Source organism: Equus przewalskii, chromosome 13 (genome assembly GCF_037783145.1).
Source record: "Equus przewalskii isolate Varuska chromosome 13, EquPr2, whole genome shotgun sequence".
Taxonomy (NCBI): Eukaryota; Metazoa; Chordata; class Mammalia; order Perissodactyla; family Equidae; genus Equus; species Equus przewalskii.
Window position 1 is genome coordinate 46,873,053 of NC_091843.1, and position 15,988 is coordinate 46,889,040.

General features: G+C 38.5%; 1 long non-coding RNA gene across 1 annotated transcript; it reads left to right on the forward strand.

The window, feature by feature from the left end:
* The first annotated feature begins 1,307 nt into the window (after nt 1-1,307).
* LOC139075104 (uncharacterized) lies at nt 1,308-13,697 on the forward strand. Its single transcript, XR_011525156.1, has 3 exons — nt 1,308-1,795; nt 9,453-9,642; nt 13,599-13,697. It is a non-coding gene; the product is annotated as an uncharacterized lncRNA (long non-coding RNA).
* Nucleotides 13,698-15,988: the final 2,291 nt, after the last annotated feature.

Genomic DNA, 15,988 nt, shown 5'->3' on the forward strand with positions numbered 1-15,988 from the left:
CCTCTATACATAAATAAGACGAGAGGAAACCAATAAAAATGAAAATAACGCTTAATTTAACTATGTGCAATCCTTGGGAAAATTAATGTTGGCTAAGTGTTATTAATACTTTTCACTATCGATTTTTAATTTCTGTTTAGTGGAATGAAATTGTTCTTTTCAAGAGTCGTCAATGGGCCCATGTTGCCAACTGTAATAATCGCTTTTATCCTGTTTTTCTTGGTGGCATTCAACACACTTAACCATACATTCTTACTTGATTTTTACCAAAAATTATATGCACACAGTGTAAAAAGTCAAGTAATTCTGTAAGGTTTATTATTAAAAAAAAAAAATGCCAGCTGTTCCCCACCCCCCAACCTGTCACCCCACTTCCATTTCCCATTTTCAAGAGCAGTGCTTTTAACTATTTTTGCTTATTCTTTTGATACTTACCTCCATGTCGCTAAATAATATACTTATAATTCCACTGCTTGAATTTCCAGTTTTAGGCATTATCTATTGATTTCACACTATAGGAGATGAGGAATTAAAACGAACTCTGTCTGTCTCTTCCTCTCTCTCTCTCTGTCTCTCTCTGTCTCTCTCTCACACACACAGACACACACACACACACAGAGGCATATTTCTCATCCCTTTGTCTCTGAATAGAGTTAGATTGTAAGAGTGCTTAGATAAATACTCAGTCTTGCATTATTATGACCATGTGAACGTGATTCTCCACTGAGGCAGGCAGTATTCTTGAATGTTCTCCCTTTCCTGCATAGCATTCCTCTCTGCCCTACCTCTTCTCCGCTACCCTAGATTTAATAATGACTTTTTTCCCCATTTGCTTCATTTTGTCTGAATAGCATTTCTTACCAGTTCAATTTATCTTAATCCATTTGGGTTGCAATAACAAAATACCACAGACTAGGTGGCTCATAAACAACAGAAATTTCTCTCTCACAGTTTTGGAGGCTGGAAGTCAGATCAGGGTGCCAACGCGGTCGGGTGAGTGCCTTCTTCCTGACTGCAGACTTCTTGTTGCATCCTCTCGTAGCCAGCTGGAAGGGGCCGAGGGCCTCTGTGCGGTCTCTTTTATAATGGCACTAATCATATTCATGAGGGCTCCCCCCTTACGATCTAAGCACCTCTCAAATGCCCCACCTACTAACACCATCGCCCTTATGGGTTAGGATTTCAACATATGAATTTTGAAGGAACACAAACATTCAGACCATAGCAAACCCCAAACTTTACCCCAGTTTTGAAATTCTCTTCTCAAGAAGGTCAGATCCATGAGGTATTCAGTCAGTTGCTTCTTTGTGAAGAAACCCCTCCTGGAGCTTCCCAGTGAGCTCTGGCCAGGATACGTGGCCCTCCAGGCGTGCTGAGTAGCTCTTGCTCTGCAATCCCCTTTCATCATCTTTCTGGAGAATCCTTTTTTTCTTTTTTTTGAGGAAGATTAGCCCTGAGCTAGCATCTGCCCCCAATCTTCCTCTTTTTGCTGAGGAAGACTGGCCCTGAGCTCACATCTGTGCCCATCTTCCTCTGCTTTCTATGTGGGACGCCTACCACAGCATGGCTTGCCAAGCCGTGCCGTGTTCGCAGCCGGGATCCGAACCAGCGAACCCTGGGCCGCTGAAACGGAACAGGCGCACTTAACGGCACGCCACCGGGCTGGCCTCTGGAGAATCCTTATGTCTCTCTATTGTGTTGGATCCTTGGTTTCTCAGAATATACACAGTATCTTCCTCTATCTTGGTTTACTCCCTTATGGAAGGCCACTTCCTCTGGCAGCCTCCTGAGAAAGGTACGTGAGTGGTTCATCTTTTTTATTCCTCTGTGTTGGTCCATTGTGTGACTATATCACAGTTGGTTCTTTCATTTTGTCGTTGCTGGGCTTTTGGATTGTTTCCAGTTTGGGGCTATTACAAGTAGTGCCGCCATGAAAATTCTAGTTCACGTCTTCTGGTGATGTATGTAAGAAGTTTTGTTGGGTGTATACTTAGGAGTGAAATTTCTGATGTAGGAGATTAATATGCTCAGATTTAATAGATATTGCCGAAAAATTTTCCAAAGTTGTTGAACTGAGTTACACTCTCACCAGGAATGTTCAAGAATCCCAGTTCCTCTATGGCCTTGTCAACCCTTGGTTTCCTTTCTTGTTAATATTAGCCATTTTTGTGGGTATCTAACTATGATTTAATTTTCATTTCCCTGACTACTAGTAAAGTCAGACATCTTTTCAAATGCTTATTGGCTATTTGGATATCCTTTTTTGAGGAGTTACTGTTTAAATCATGTCCCTATTTTTCTGTTAGGATTGTCTGTCTTTTTCTTACTAATTTGTAAGAGTTATTATATATTCAGGATACAAGTCCTCTATCAGCTAGATGTACAATGAACATCTCTCATTCTGTGAATTGCTTTCATCATCTCTTAACAGTATCTTTTGATGAATAGGAGCTTTAGGAATTAATCGTCTATTTTATAAGTTTTTCTTTTATGGTTAGTGTATTTTATGTCCTGTTTCAGAGATCTTTCTCTCTTCCAAGATCAAGAACATATTCTCCTATGTTTTCTTTCTTTTTTTTGAGGAAGATCAGCCCTGAGCTAACATCTGCTGGCAATCCTCTGCTCTTTTTGCTGAGGAAGACTGGCCCTGAGCTAACATCCGTGCCCATCTTCCTCTACGTTCTATGTTGGACACCTACCACAGCATGGCAGAGCCAAGAGGTGCCATGTCTGCACCTGGGATCGGAAACAGAGAACCCTGGGCCGTGGAAGCAGAACACGCGAACTTAACCGCTGTGCCACCGGGCCGGCCCCCTCCTTTCTTATTAATCTCTCCTACATCTATACTGAAAGGATGTCTCTTTTTTCATTCATAATGTTGTTTATTTGTGTTTTCCTTCTTTTTTTTCTTTATCTATCCTGCAGAGGGTAGCAAATTTTTGTTCTTTTCAAATAATCGTCTTTGAGATTTAATTTTTTAATTTAAAAATTTATTATTTTTTTAAAATATGGAGTTAGAATTTATATGTGTTACAGACAGAGATTGTGGTCTTTTTTTGGACAGTTTTTGAGTTTTATTTTGTGGCTTAGCACATATAAAAATCTTTAAAATGTTCCGTATGTGCTTGAGAAGAATTTGTCTGGTTTTATGCCCGTTAGATCAGGCTTATTAATTGTGTTACTTAAACCTTTTATACTCCTGCTGAATTTTTCTGCTTTTAGGGTCATTTACTGAGAAAGGTGTATTAAAATCTCTTTCTCAGATGGGTGGATTATCCCGTTTTCCCTCATAGTGCTAATGAATTTTGCTTTATGTATTTGGTGCAACCTTAATAAGTGTATAAAAGTTTAGAACTTGTACGTTTTCTACCTGAATTGAGCCATTTATTAATATATAGTGATCCTTTTTAAGCCTAGTAATGCGTTTTTCCTTGTAGTCTTTTCTATCTGATATTATTATAGCCCCGTCAGTTTTACATATTATTTATAATATTTTTCCATGTTTGAAAGTTATAGAAATTTAAATTATGTTTTTCATTAGGAAAAAAAATCTATTTTCTTTTCTTTTTGGTTTCCAACAGTTTTCTTGAGATATAATTTACATACTATAACGGTCACCCACTTAAAGTATACAATTCAGCGTTTTTCACAGAGCGGTGCCACCATCACCACAATGGAATTTTGGAACATTTCTGTCACTCAGAAAAGACCAAATCCATTAGCAGTCACTCCTTATTTCCCTCTCCCCCACAGCTCCTGGTAACCACTATTTTACTTTCTTTCTCTGAATTTGGCTATTCTAGGTATCTCATATTAGGAGAATCATACAATATTTGTCCTTTTGTGTCTGTCTTATTTCACTCAGCATAATGTTTTCACACTTCATCTAGGTTGTAGCACGTACCAGTACTTCATTCCTTTTCAATAATGAATGGTATTTTATTGTCTGGATATACCACATTTTGTTTATCCATTCATCCATTGATGAACATTTGAGTTATTTCCACTTTTTAGCTATTAGGAATAATGCTGCTATGAACATTCATGTACAAGTTTTTGTGTGAACATATATTTTCCACACCTACGATTCCCTTGAGTAGGTGCCTAGGAGTAGAATTGCTGGGTCATATAGGAAGTCTATGTTTAACATTTTGAGGAACTGAAAGGCTGTTTTCTAAAGTGGTTGCATCATTTTGCAGTCCCACCAGCAAGGTTTGAGGGTTTTAATTCTCCACATCTTCAACAACACCCATTATTATGTCTTTTTGATTATAGCTATTCAGGAGTGTATTAGTTCAACTTGCCAAACAAAATACCATAGACCGAATGGCTGCAATAACAGAAAATCTCTCTTAGATCTAGAAGCTGGGCAGTCCAAGCCCAAGATACCAGCACATTTATTTCCTGGGAGACTCTCTTCCTGACTTGCAGGCGGGCACCATCACTCTGTGTGCTCACATGACCTCTTCTTTGTGTGTGCAGAGAGGGAGCGGTCTGGTCTCTCTTCCTCTTCTTATAAAGACATTAATCTTATCAGATCAGGGCCCTGGGCTTATGACCTCATTTAATCTTAATTACTTCCATAAAGCTTCTATCTCCAAATATAGTCACACAGGAGGTTAGGGTTTCAACATACAAATTTGAGGGGATCATAAACATTCAGTCCATAACATAGGGGCTATAAAGTAGTATCTTATTATGTGTTTCACTTGCGTTTCCCTAATACTAATGCTATTGGGCATCTTTTCATGTATTTATTAGCCATTCATGTCTTCTTTGGGGAAATGTCTATTCAAATCCTTTTTCCATTTTGTTGTTGTTGAGGAAGATTCACCCTAAGCCAACATCTGTTGCTAATCTTCCTCTTTTTGCTTGAGGAATATTTGCCCTGAGCTAACATCTGTGCCAGTCTTCCTCGATTTTGCATGTGGGTCACCACCACAGCATGGCTGATGAGTGATGTGGGTCTGCGCCTGGGATCGAAACCTGCAAATCCCAGGCCGCCAACACAGAGCATGCGAACTTAACCACTGCGCCACCAGGCTGGCCCCAAGTATTTTTGTCTTTTAATGATTGAAATGTAAGAGTCTTTTATATATTCTGGATACAATTCCTTTATTTCATATATAATTTGCAAAATCATATGTTTTCTAAAGTAACCATTTTTTATTATAAAGTCACAAAAACACAAACTTCTCCAAATATCAGAATTATTGGAAAAGCAAAGAAAACAAATTACATCAGGAAAGAATTCGAAAATTATAAAAACAGAAAATATAAAAGAAAATGACAGAAAAAAGACCAAGTATGTCTGTCACATCAAAAAATGAAAATGTGCTTATTTATCTTTTAGAAATAAACAGATTTTCAGAGTAGGTCACAAAGTAAAAACCCAAATTCTATAGCATGTGAAAGAAACACACTTAAAAATTGACTCCCAAAGGTTGAAAATAAAAGGAAGGACAAAAGTAAACCAGACAAGTGCAAATAAAAAGAAAGCGAGAGTTGCAATCGTAATATCAAGCAAAAGGAATTTATAGGAAAAAAGCATGAAATGAGACTAAATAAGCCTACTTATAATATTAAATGATACGATTTACATTGATGATATAATAGTTACAAATATATATGCACTTAAAGCATGGTAGCAATATTCGAAGAGCAGAAATAACAGGAGATACAAGAGGAAGTAGATGTTAGCAGTAATATTTACTAGATAGAAGTAGTAATGTCTCCTATATTAGAAGACTTTAATTTGCATCTCCGGGTCTAGAACAGATCAAATAAATTTTTTAAAAGGATGTGAAGATAGAGACAACAGAAATCACATAATAGGGTAGAGCTGGACAATATATCACATTTCATTGAATGGAAGATGCAGTCAATCGTAAAACATATCTTTTTTTAAGTAGCACTGAGAAAATAAATGCTATCAGTTAACCTATGACACAATGTCTTAATTATAACCCTGCAAAGTGCCTGAAGAAGTCTCACTATCCTCTGGTTGTTATTAAATTTATTTCATCTATTTTGAGGGATTTGGCAATTTCTCCTAAATTCAGTTGCTTTGTTTGGTGTACAACAGGTATCCTCTTGAGCATATCTCAGGAAGAAAACATCACACAGATTCATCTGCTCATAGTTACTGTCCTTTATTGTTTTAAGGTTCTCTAAAGTCTTTGGTTGTTTTTTGCAAGAAACTGTGGAATTATAGTAGTTCTTCCATCAACAATACTTGCCTTACTAACATCAAATTTACACCTTTCTGTTTTATTTTCCAAGCCTTTCTGTGTATCCAATAACTTTTAGTTTCAATGCCAAAACATACTGTAATCTTTTCAACCACATTTAAAACGGTAACGAAAGCCAACGTGTATAGAACCAGCAATGTAAACACAACAGGGTTGAAGTGTCGATGATATAAACAGCTGTGGCCAAGGTTGTGCGTGTGCCAGCAAAAACAACCACTCTGTGAATGCCATCTGGCCAAAAGTAATTATAAGAAGCCAGAATCGAAAAATGAATCTCAATCAGGGATTTTAAAATGTAAGAGAAAGAAAATAGTGGCTTAGATTTAATGAAACATGGTATATTATGTTCCCTTAAAATAGATAACACACCTTCATTTCAAGTGCCCATTGAAAACTGACCATATGTTGGTCAAGAAAAAACCCTGAATATCAGCCACGTTCTTTAATCACACTACACTGAAACTAGACTCTCTAATGTTATCACAGAATAAAGGCCCTTCTACCCAAATATGTAAAGAAAACAAATCCTCTTACATAACTCTTGGATCAAGAGGGATGTACTAAAACACTAGGCAGCCATAACGTGTAAAGATGGGCGTGCACCCGAGTTCTCGAATTGTTCAGGAGGAGAACAAAAGCATCCGTTTTTGGCTTTGTCAAATAATATATGAATATTTAAATTTTAGGGATTACCTGCGAGAAAAATAAATCGCATGTATGCTTTCTAAATCAGTAGAAGGGAAAGGAGCAATAAGAACCAATGTGAAGGAACTTACCCTCTCTGTTTTCTTCTAGGAGTTTTATGGTTTCAGGTCTTATATTCATGTCTTTAATCCATTCTGAGTTGATTTTTGTGTGTGGTGTAGGATAGGAGTCCAGCTTCATTCTTTTGTTTGTGGCTGTCCAGTTTTCCCAACATCACTTACTGAAGAGACTGTCTTTCCCCATTATATATTCTTGGCTCCTTTGTCATCAATTAACTGACCGTGTAGGTGTGGGTTTATTTCTGGGCTTTCTATTCTGTCAGAGTGGATTAAGTCCCTCCCTAAGGGCCTCATTTTAACCTACTCACCTCTGTAAAGGCCATGTCTCCAAATACAGTCACATTCTGAGAGACTAGGGGTCAGAGTTTCAACATGTGAACTTGAGGGGACACAACTCAGCCCATAACACAATTTATTATAAAATATTATGTAATTTTTCAATATTTCAATGCGTGAACCATAGGGCATGGCTACGTTATCACAGTGCCTCTCAAACTTTAGTTGTAGATGTGAATACTCTGGCAATCTTGTCAAAAATGCAGATCCTGATTCGGTAGTCCTGGAGGGGCAGAGATTCGGCAGTTCTGATAAGCTTACAGAGGGGCGTTTGAGCAGTAGTGAAACACTGAAACATATGAGGTGCTCGGATCCTTGCAACTTCTTGTAATCGATAGGATTGGATTGAAGAGAAGTAAGAGGATTGGAGATATTTCATGCAAGAAAAACAGCAAGATGAAATAGCAGGGGAACAAATGTGATTCATATTTGTAGATGATAAGAGAAAGAAATTTAAATGAAGTTAGGATAATGTGCCAAGACGACATACTGTCTTAGTGGAGAAAATGAGGTATAGTACTCCTGCAAATGCATAAGTTGGTAATGTTAATAGACCCCATCAAGACAGTCAGAGTTCCAAAACTACAGATTTACAAAACACTTTTTCATGCCACTGCATAATTTCAACACTGCTACAAGTGGCACATTGGGATGCCCGCCATGTGTCATCAGTAATAACAAATGCAATGTTTTTAAAAAGGAAATTATTCAATCAGTACTAATAGCTCCCTTTCCAGTTTATTTACATACATATTTTTTAGACTTATAATCATACATCACATAAGAAGGAAGCTGCGAGTTAGTAAATTATTCAAAGTCTATGTCTTTAATCCATTTGTGTTTCCTTCTCCATACCACCTTCTCCGAAACTACAGGGGTTTCTTGTAACTTCTTATAAAAGCAACAAACTCTTCATTGTTAAAGTCTACCAAATTACCACTGACTTATATTTACAGTGGGTGTATTCTGGTGGAACACTGGAAAATTGTGCAAAATGAAGATAATTCTTTGCTGTGTGAGACATTTCCACACGCTGCAGGTGGTTTAACATTCCTGGTCCCCATGCATTAAATGCTAGTGTAGCATCCTCCAGTCATTATGAGGGATACAAAGATCCCTACAAATTTCCAAAACACACTTTAGGATGGGGATTTATCCCTTTTGACCATCACTGTATAGATTCATCAACTAGACTAGACTAAACTTTACACCTTGAAGATTTAACGCAACTTCCAAATGTCTGACTTAAACCAGACATTTAATATACCAAAGCAGCAAATGCTTCATAGTTGTCTTGTCTGGTAATCCAAAAGTTTCATGCGGAAAGTTCAGGCCCTAGAAAAATCTGAAATATTCCCTTGGCATCTATCACTAAAAACCTCATGTAGCTGGATAGTCGGTGAGTTCTGGAAGGTCTTCTCTTACTAACTGGAAATACAGGAACAACAGCTTCTGTTCTTGTAACCTGTTTTACCCAGCATGGGCCTCTTCCACTCTCTGTTTTAAGCACAACATACCTGAAGACACTTTGTTTAAATCCACTCCTTCCGCAGGATTTTGTAGCATTTCTTATGGAAGACAGGACCATGTTTCGTATCCTAATTTTCAAGCTTAATTACCCTATCCTGAATGAGGTAACTTCAGGGGACCATCTGTTCAGAGAATGACAGGATGAACACTTCAGAGAAAATATATGAAAAGGATGATTAATGTGGTAAGCTAAACAAGGAGACAAACAAGAACATAGCTGGTTAATTTGGAAGGTCTCATCAGACACTTCTTTTAGCACAGCATCTGTATAAAATTATGTGATCTGTGTATCAGACCCTATAATTTGCAAAGCTACAGACTTGCCAACAAATTGGTAAACTCTGGCTTATTTTTCCATTACAGTGAATTTGACGTTGAGAGCAAAGTTTAGATGGATTAATAGCACCAATAAATTAACTCTTGATAACCTTAGTAAATTATGAAAAAAAATATTCTAACAGTAAGTTCCTAGATTCATAAGATGGTTTTGTTTTTTTGCAGGGAAAGATTCACCCTGAGCTAACATCTGTTGCCAATCTTCCTCTCTCTTTTTCTTTTCCTCTCCCCAAAGCCCCAGTACACATCTGCATGTTCCAGTCACAAGTCCTTCCGGTTCTTCCAGGTGATCTGCCACCACAGCAAGGCCACTGACAGACGAGCAGTGTGGTTCCATGCCCGGGAGCTGAACTCCAGCTGCCGAAGCTGAGCACGCCAAACCCCAACCACAGGCCATGAGCGCTGGCTCAAGATGCTCTTTTAATGTAAGCTAAAGCCATGTATTTTTGTAATGTCTGTCACCATCACACCTCAGTTTACTCCAAACATTAAAGCAAAGGGGTTGCATTTTAATTGTTTGCTACAGCTGATTCTAAGACACCTATCTGTGTACTGTGATACACAGAATAAAATCTGGAGGACTAGACCACGAAATATTGACAGTGGTTGTCTCCGGAAGCTGGGATTATATGTAATCTTCATTTTGTTATTTACATTTTTCTGGATGTTTTTTCTTTTTTTTCCCTAAATTTTTTTCAGTAAGTAGCTTTCACTTTTATAATCGAAGTAAATAAAGCTATTTTTTAAAATATAATGCATTACTAGCAGAATGTTAACCATAGCTTGTTGTTTAAACATCTCTTACTGCGTGGAAATAAATACTACCCATAACAAGCAGTATGCAGAAAATAATGCATCGAGAAAATTAAAACCACAAGCTGTGCCAAGCACTACCTGGGAAAATGAAAGCTTTTAATGTTGGGCAGATAAAATATCTGGCAACGAAAGCCATAATGGAGTCCATAAACAAACATTTTACTATTAAGCATTAAGTTTAAAGGTAATTTCCTTTTCTTTCAGAAAAGTTTGAGTCATGAGAGCACTTTAAATCTGTTTAAAAACCTTCTTAAACTCTGGTTAGAATATTTTTTAGGTAAGGTCCATAGACTGAATGTCTGTGTCCCCCTCAAATTCAGATGTTAAGTGTACATCACCCAAGGTGGAGGGTATGTGGAGGTGGGCCTTTGGGAGGTGGTTAGGTCCTGAGGGTGGAGCCGTCATGAATGACATTAGTGCCCTTATAAAAGAGACCCCAGAGAGCTCCTTGCTCCTTCTCCGGTGTGAGGACACAGTGAAAAGACCACAAGTCTGATCTGAACCGGGAAGCGGGCCCTCGCAGACGCCAATCTGCCAGCACCTTGATCTTGGCCTTCCCAGCCTCCAGAGCTGTGAGAAATTTCTCACGTTTGTAAACCAGCCAGTCTACAGTAGTCTGTTACAGCAGCCCAAACAGACTACAACAACAAGGGTTTTTCTCTTAAGATTTGTTTCTGAGGAGTTCTTTTCTCGGGAGTTTTAAGTTGTGGGTTGTGGTGATGGCCAGTGACCTGAGATCGCTGGGTCTCCATGGGTGTCGGAGTCAGGTGGGTCCACTCTCTAACTGTGACATGTGCGCAAACTTTCCTAAATACACACGCGTTATCTAGCAGCAGTTCACAAAGTGTGACCCTGAGGGCTCCTGAGACCTTTAGGGGAGGGTCCAATGATCTGCATAGTAATAAGACGTTATTTGCCTTTTTCATTCTCATTTTTACACCAGCGCACAGTGGAGTTCTCTGAGGGCTGCGTGACAGGTGACACCGCAGTAGGGTGAGTGCAGAAGCAGATCTGAGACTCTGGTGCCCTCAGTTAAAGATGACATTAAAGAGATGTACAAATTCGGTCACTCTTCTCATGAAATTGTTTTTCATTTTGGGAAATATAGTTAATTTCTTAAAAACGTCATGTTAACATGTGAGTTTCTTAATTAATTAATTTTTCATTTTGGTTTTAGTCTCTAATATAATAAATATCAATAGATAGAATCCACATAAATGAAAACTCTTTTGAGGTCCTCAATAATTTTTAAGAATGAAAAGGGTTCCAAAGACCAAAATGCCTGAGAAGCACCATTTAATAGTATAATTAATCTGAACTCTGAAAGCACAGAAAGCTTAATATAGGAGCATAATTATTTTTAGAAATGAGCTTCAAGTAAGGTTTTGTTTTATTCATGGAAGAAACAGAAATGTATAGAATGAGCATACATTCCCGCAGCCTCAACTTGCCCAAATTAATTAATAAATTAATAAACTAATTTAGTGGGACAAGTTGATATGCCAATACATGGGACTCTACCACTGATTAAAAAATATATGATGTGGCTTCACTCTGACAAGTACTGGAAAACACTAGAATTCCTTTTGTCTTATTTTTCATAGCTACAATTCTTAGCCTAGACTGTCATCTCTGAAAGTCTCGTGTGTAGAAAATTGCATTGGTAGGATGTCAGGTTATGGAGCAACACAGCCAGTGATGCGTGAGCAATTAGAGGCCTGATCTAATTAGAGGCCTGATTGACCCCACCAATTATATCAAGCCAAAGGAGAATTATGGTTTGAATGGGTGTGGGTTTTCTTTTTTTTAATGATACAATTTAAGGAGGTGACAGAGTTAATATACGTCTTTAGATACATGAATTTTTGACATTTCATTATGGAAAATTTCAAATATAACAAAATTAGCTAGTGCAGCAGTTTAAGCCCCATGTGTCCATCCTCAACTTGAACAATTAGCAACATTTTACCAATATTGTTTCAACTATCCCATCACTCCTCTGCCCCTCTTTTTAGCCACAGTATTTAAAACAGATCAGAGACATATTATTTCACTGATAAATAATTCGACATGAATTGGTAACAAAGACTTTTGAAATCATATTTAATAAAATAGTCAATAATTTCTTGGTGTAATCTAACACTCAGTCCATGCGCAAATTTCCCTGTCTCAAAACTATTCATTTGCTCTGGTCTTTTTCTTTCTTTTTTTTTTTTTTGAGGAAGATTAGCCCTGAGCTAACTGCTACCAATCTCCCTCTTTTTGCTGAGGAAGACTGGCCCTGAGCTAACGTCTGTGCCCATCTTCCTCTACTTTTTATGTGGGACGCCTACCACAGCATGGCATGCCAAGTGGTACCATGTCCACACTTGAGATCCGAACCGGTGAACCCCAGGCCACCAAAGTGGAACGTGTGCACTTAACTGCTGTGCCACCCGGCTGGCCCCTGGTCTTTTTCCTCTTTTCCTCAGGATGCAAATAAGTTCCACTGATTGTCTTTGTCTCTTAAATCTCTCTTAATCTCATTTGTTTACTGAAGAAGCTAGGTTGTATATGAACATTTTAATTTTATAATCAAGAAAAGAGGCACAAGGAAAAGATAAGAATGCCAAACATTTTAAAATTTAATGGATTCAAATTAGATGTAACCAAGAATCTCTAGCTAAAATTAGACAGGGAGATAAAATACGACATTTTTCATTTGAAATAGAGTACTAAATTGCTTTCTCAAGTCACAATTACTTTGCTTACTTCTCTTTCCCCTTCTGTCACCTGAAGGAAAATAGGGACATTAAAAGAACGTAAGGAGGGGCTGGCCTGGTGACCAAGTGGTTAAGTTCACGTGCTCCGCTTGGGCGGCCCGGGGTTTCACCGGTTTGAATCCTGGGCACGGACACGGCACCGCTCATCAAGCCATGCTGAGGCGGCATCCCACATACCACAACTAGAAGGACCCACAAGTAAAATATACAACTATGTACCAGGGTGCTTTGGGGAGAAAAAAGGAAAAATAAAATAAAATCTTTAAAAAAAAAAAAGAACGTAAGGACTCTGCTGGATGAGACGGGGGCGCCAGGAGGTCAAACAGCAATGTCAGAGTAGGCTATCAAAAAAGAGTGCTCCCAGCCTCCAAAGACACATTCAGATGGGGGCTTTGGTCCAAGTCTCTTAAAATTTCAGAGTAGCGTACTAGCTCCTTGCCCGCCCCACCCAAATTATTATATTTAGTCATTTTGGAATACATTCTAAGGTATTCCGCCTTGATCCCCTCTTTAGGGCTCAGGAAACCCTAGCTGCTTTTAGGAACTTTGGTGGGAATGGCATTAGCTCCTGGGAGCTGTCTCCCCCAAGATTACGTCCCTCCCAGAGGGCAGCCCCAGGCCAACGACTGGCTGAGGCAGGGATACAAAGTCCTGGTTTCCTGGCCTCATCTGGGACGATGCTGAAGGACCGTCCCAGTTCCGGAGCTCACCACAGGACTGTAGGACAGGCCGAGGCTCAGCTGCATCTACATCATGGGTCAATGTCTCCCTCTACCCATGCTGCCTTCTTCACTCCCTTGCAGGTGCATCTCCTAAGAGCCCTCCCCAGTAAACCGTCTGCAGTCCTTTTCGTCTCAGTGTCTGTTTCCAGCAAACTCGATCTAAAACAGCTGATTTCAAAAGTAAGTTTCTTCCCATCCTTATTCTCCAGCCACCCATTTACTTTCCAGAGGCAATCATGTTTATCAGTTTGCCACATATGCTCGCAGAGATGGTCCATGCAGGTATAAACATACGTGCATGTATTCTGTCCATCTCTTGTGTTTTTTTTTTAAACATGATAGCTTACTACACAAATCATTCTTTACTTGGCTTTTTTCTTTTAATAACATATTTATCTCTTAATAATACGTTTTGCAAAGCTGTCATTATTTTTAATGGATGTTTACAATGGATATACCACAATTTATTTAACCATTACTCTATTATGATTGTATATGTAAGTTGTGTCCAATCTTTTTTTAGTACATACCATGCTGTAATACATAACCTTGTGTGTGTGTGAGTTTTCAGAAATGTGTAACTACATCTCTAGAACACACAGCTAGAAGTCAAATTGTTTGGTCAGAGGGTATGCATTTAAAATATTGATAGATGTTGCTAAATTGCAAATTGATGTATGAGAATGCTTATTTCTCTTTACTCTAGCCAATGTCCTGAGTTATTAACCTTTTTGATCTTGATCAATCTGTTAGGGAGGGAATTATCTAATTATAGCTTTAACTTGCTATTATGAATGACATTGAGTGTCTTGTGTTTAAAAGGCATTCAGAGTGCATTTTTTTCCCATGAACTATCAGTACATGTTCATTGTTTATTTTTTCATTGGGTTGTTGTATCTTATCTATTTGTAGGAGCTCTTTATATATTAGGAAATCTAGTATTTTAATATGAGCTACAAATATTTTTTTCACAATTTGTCATTTGTATTTAGACTTTGCTTTTGGTAGTTTTTGTCATGCTAATTTCTAGAATGTAGTTTAGTTTATCAGCCATACTTGGTTTCTAGGATTTGTCTTATAAGAACACTAGGAGAAAAAGACTTTTAGATAAAATCCAGGGTATACTAGAAAAGAATATTTTAATGAGAATTTTGGATGAAACCAGGACTATCAAATTATCGCTGGTAACAATAAAAATCTTAATCTTCCCCCGATCCCACCCACTAAAACTTGCTGCTCTCATTGTCTACCCCATCTCGGTAAGTGCCAACTTTATTCTTCTGCTTGCTCGAGGATAACCTTGGAATGGTCCTTGGCTCTCTCTTTCTCTCACATCCCACATTCAATCCATCAGCAGTTCTTATCAGCTCTACTTTTTAAATATCTCTAGAATCTGACCTCTTTGCATAACCTTCACCACCAGCCTGGTCCAAGTCATCATTGCAGATTATCATAGAAGCTTCAGAATGGTTTCCCTGCTTCTACCCTGGCCTACACAGTTTACTCTCAAGCAGTCAGAGAGATCTTTTAAAAATGTAAAACAGATCATTGAACGCTCTGCTCAGTGCCCTGCAGAGTCTCCCTATCTGGTTCAGGGAAAAAGTCAAAGTCCTCACAATGGCTTATTGTCCACTGAGACCCTCCCACCTCATCTGCTACCGTACACTGGCTGGCTCATCCTGCTCTCCTTGCTACTTATTAGTAGAAGATCAAAAGTTCCTGGCTCAGGGCTGTTGCATGTCTTCTGCCTATCTTTAGAATGCTCTTCCCTCAGTAGCCACAAGTTCATTCCCTCGCCAATTCCAGTATTTTCCTCAAATGGCACTTTCTCAGTGGGACGCCCTGTGATGACCCTTTGAAAATTTCACCCCCATCTCAACCACTTCTGGTACTCCCTGTCCTCCTTCCCACTCTACTTTTCTCTGCAGCTCACATCCCATATGGCATTCTATATGTCTCTTATTTATTTGTTTAATGTCTTCCTCCCGTACCCCTGCCCCATGAGGGCAAGGATTTATTCCTGGAATGTTCACTTTTGTATCCCTAGCCCAGTGCCTGTCACATAACTATGATGGAATGGATCTTGAATTGTACCCAAGGGAATTTATTTTCTAATTCAGTTCCACAAAAGTGTACTGAAAACTAGCTACATGAATGGCTCTGCACTTAGACCAGTGGAGGTTGCAAAGAAAAATCAAAACCAGACCCTATTCACGTGGAAAAAGTTTCAAAGGAGAATCAAGGCATAGTATGAAAAAAGGCACAGATGTAAGAAAGCTTCAGCTTTTCCAGATACTTGTATTAGAGTTAGATGTGTGAAATAGGTACTAGGAAATTAATGCTGGAAAATGCAAATTTGAGCTTAGTTTTAAGAGATGTGAGGGCAAGCTTACACTTAATTATGTATGCACTGAGACGAAATGAGCAGAAATTAATATGATGGGAAATGGATTTTAAATGCTTAGTCTACT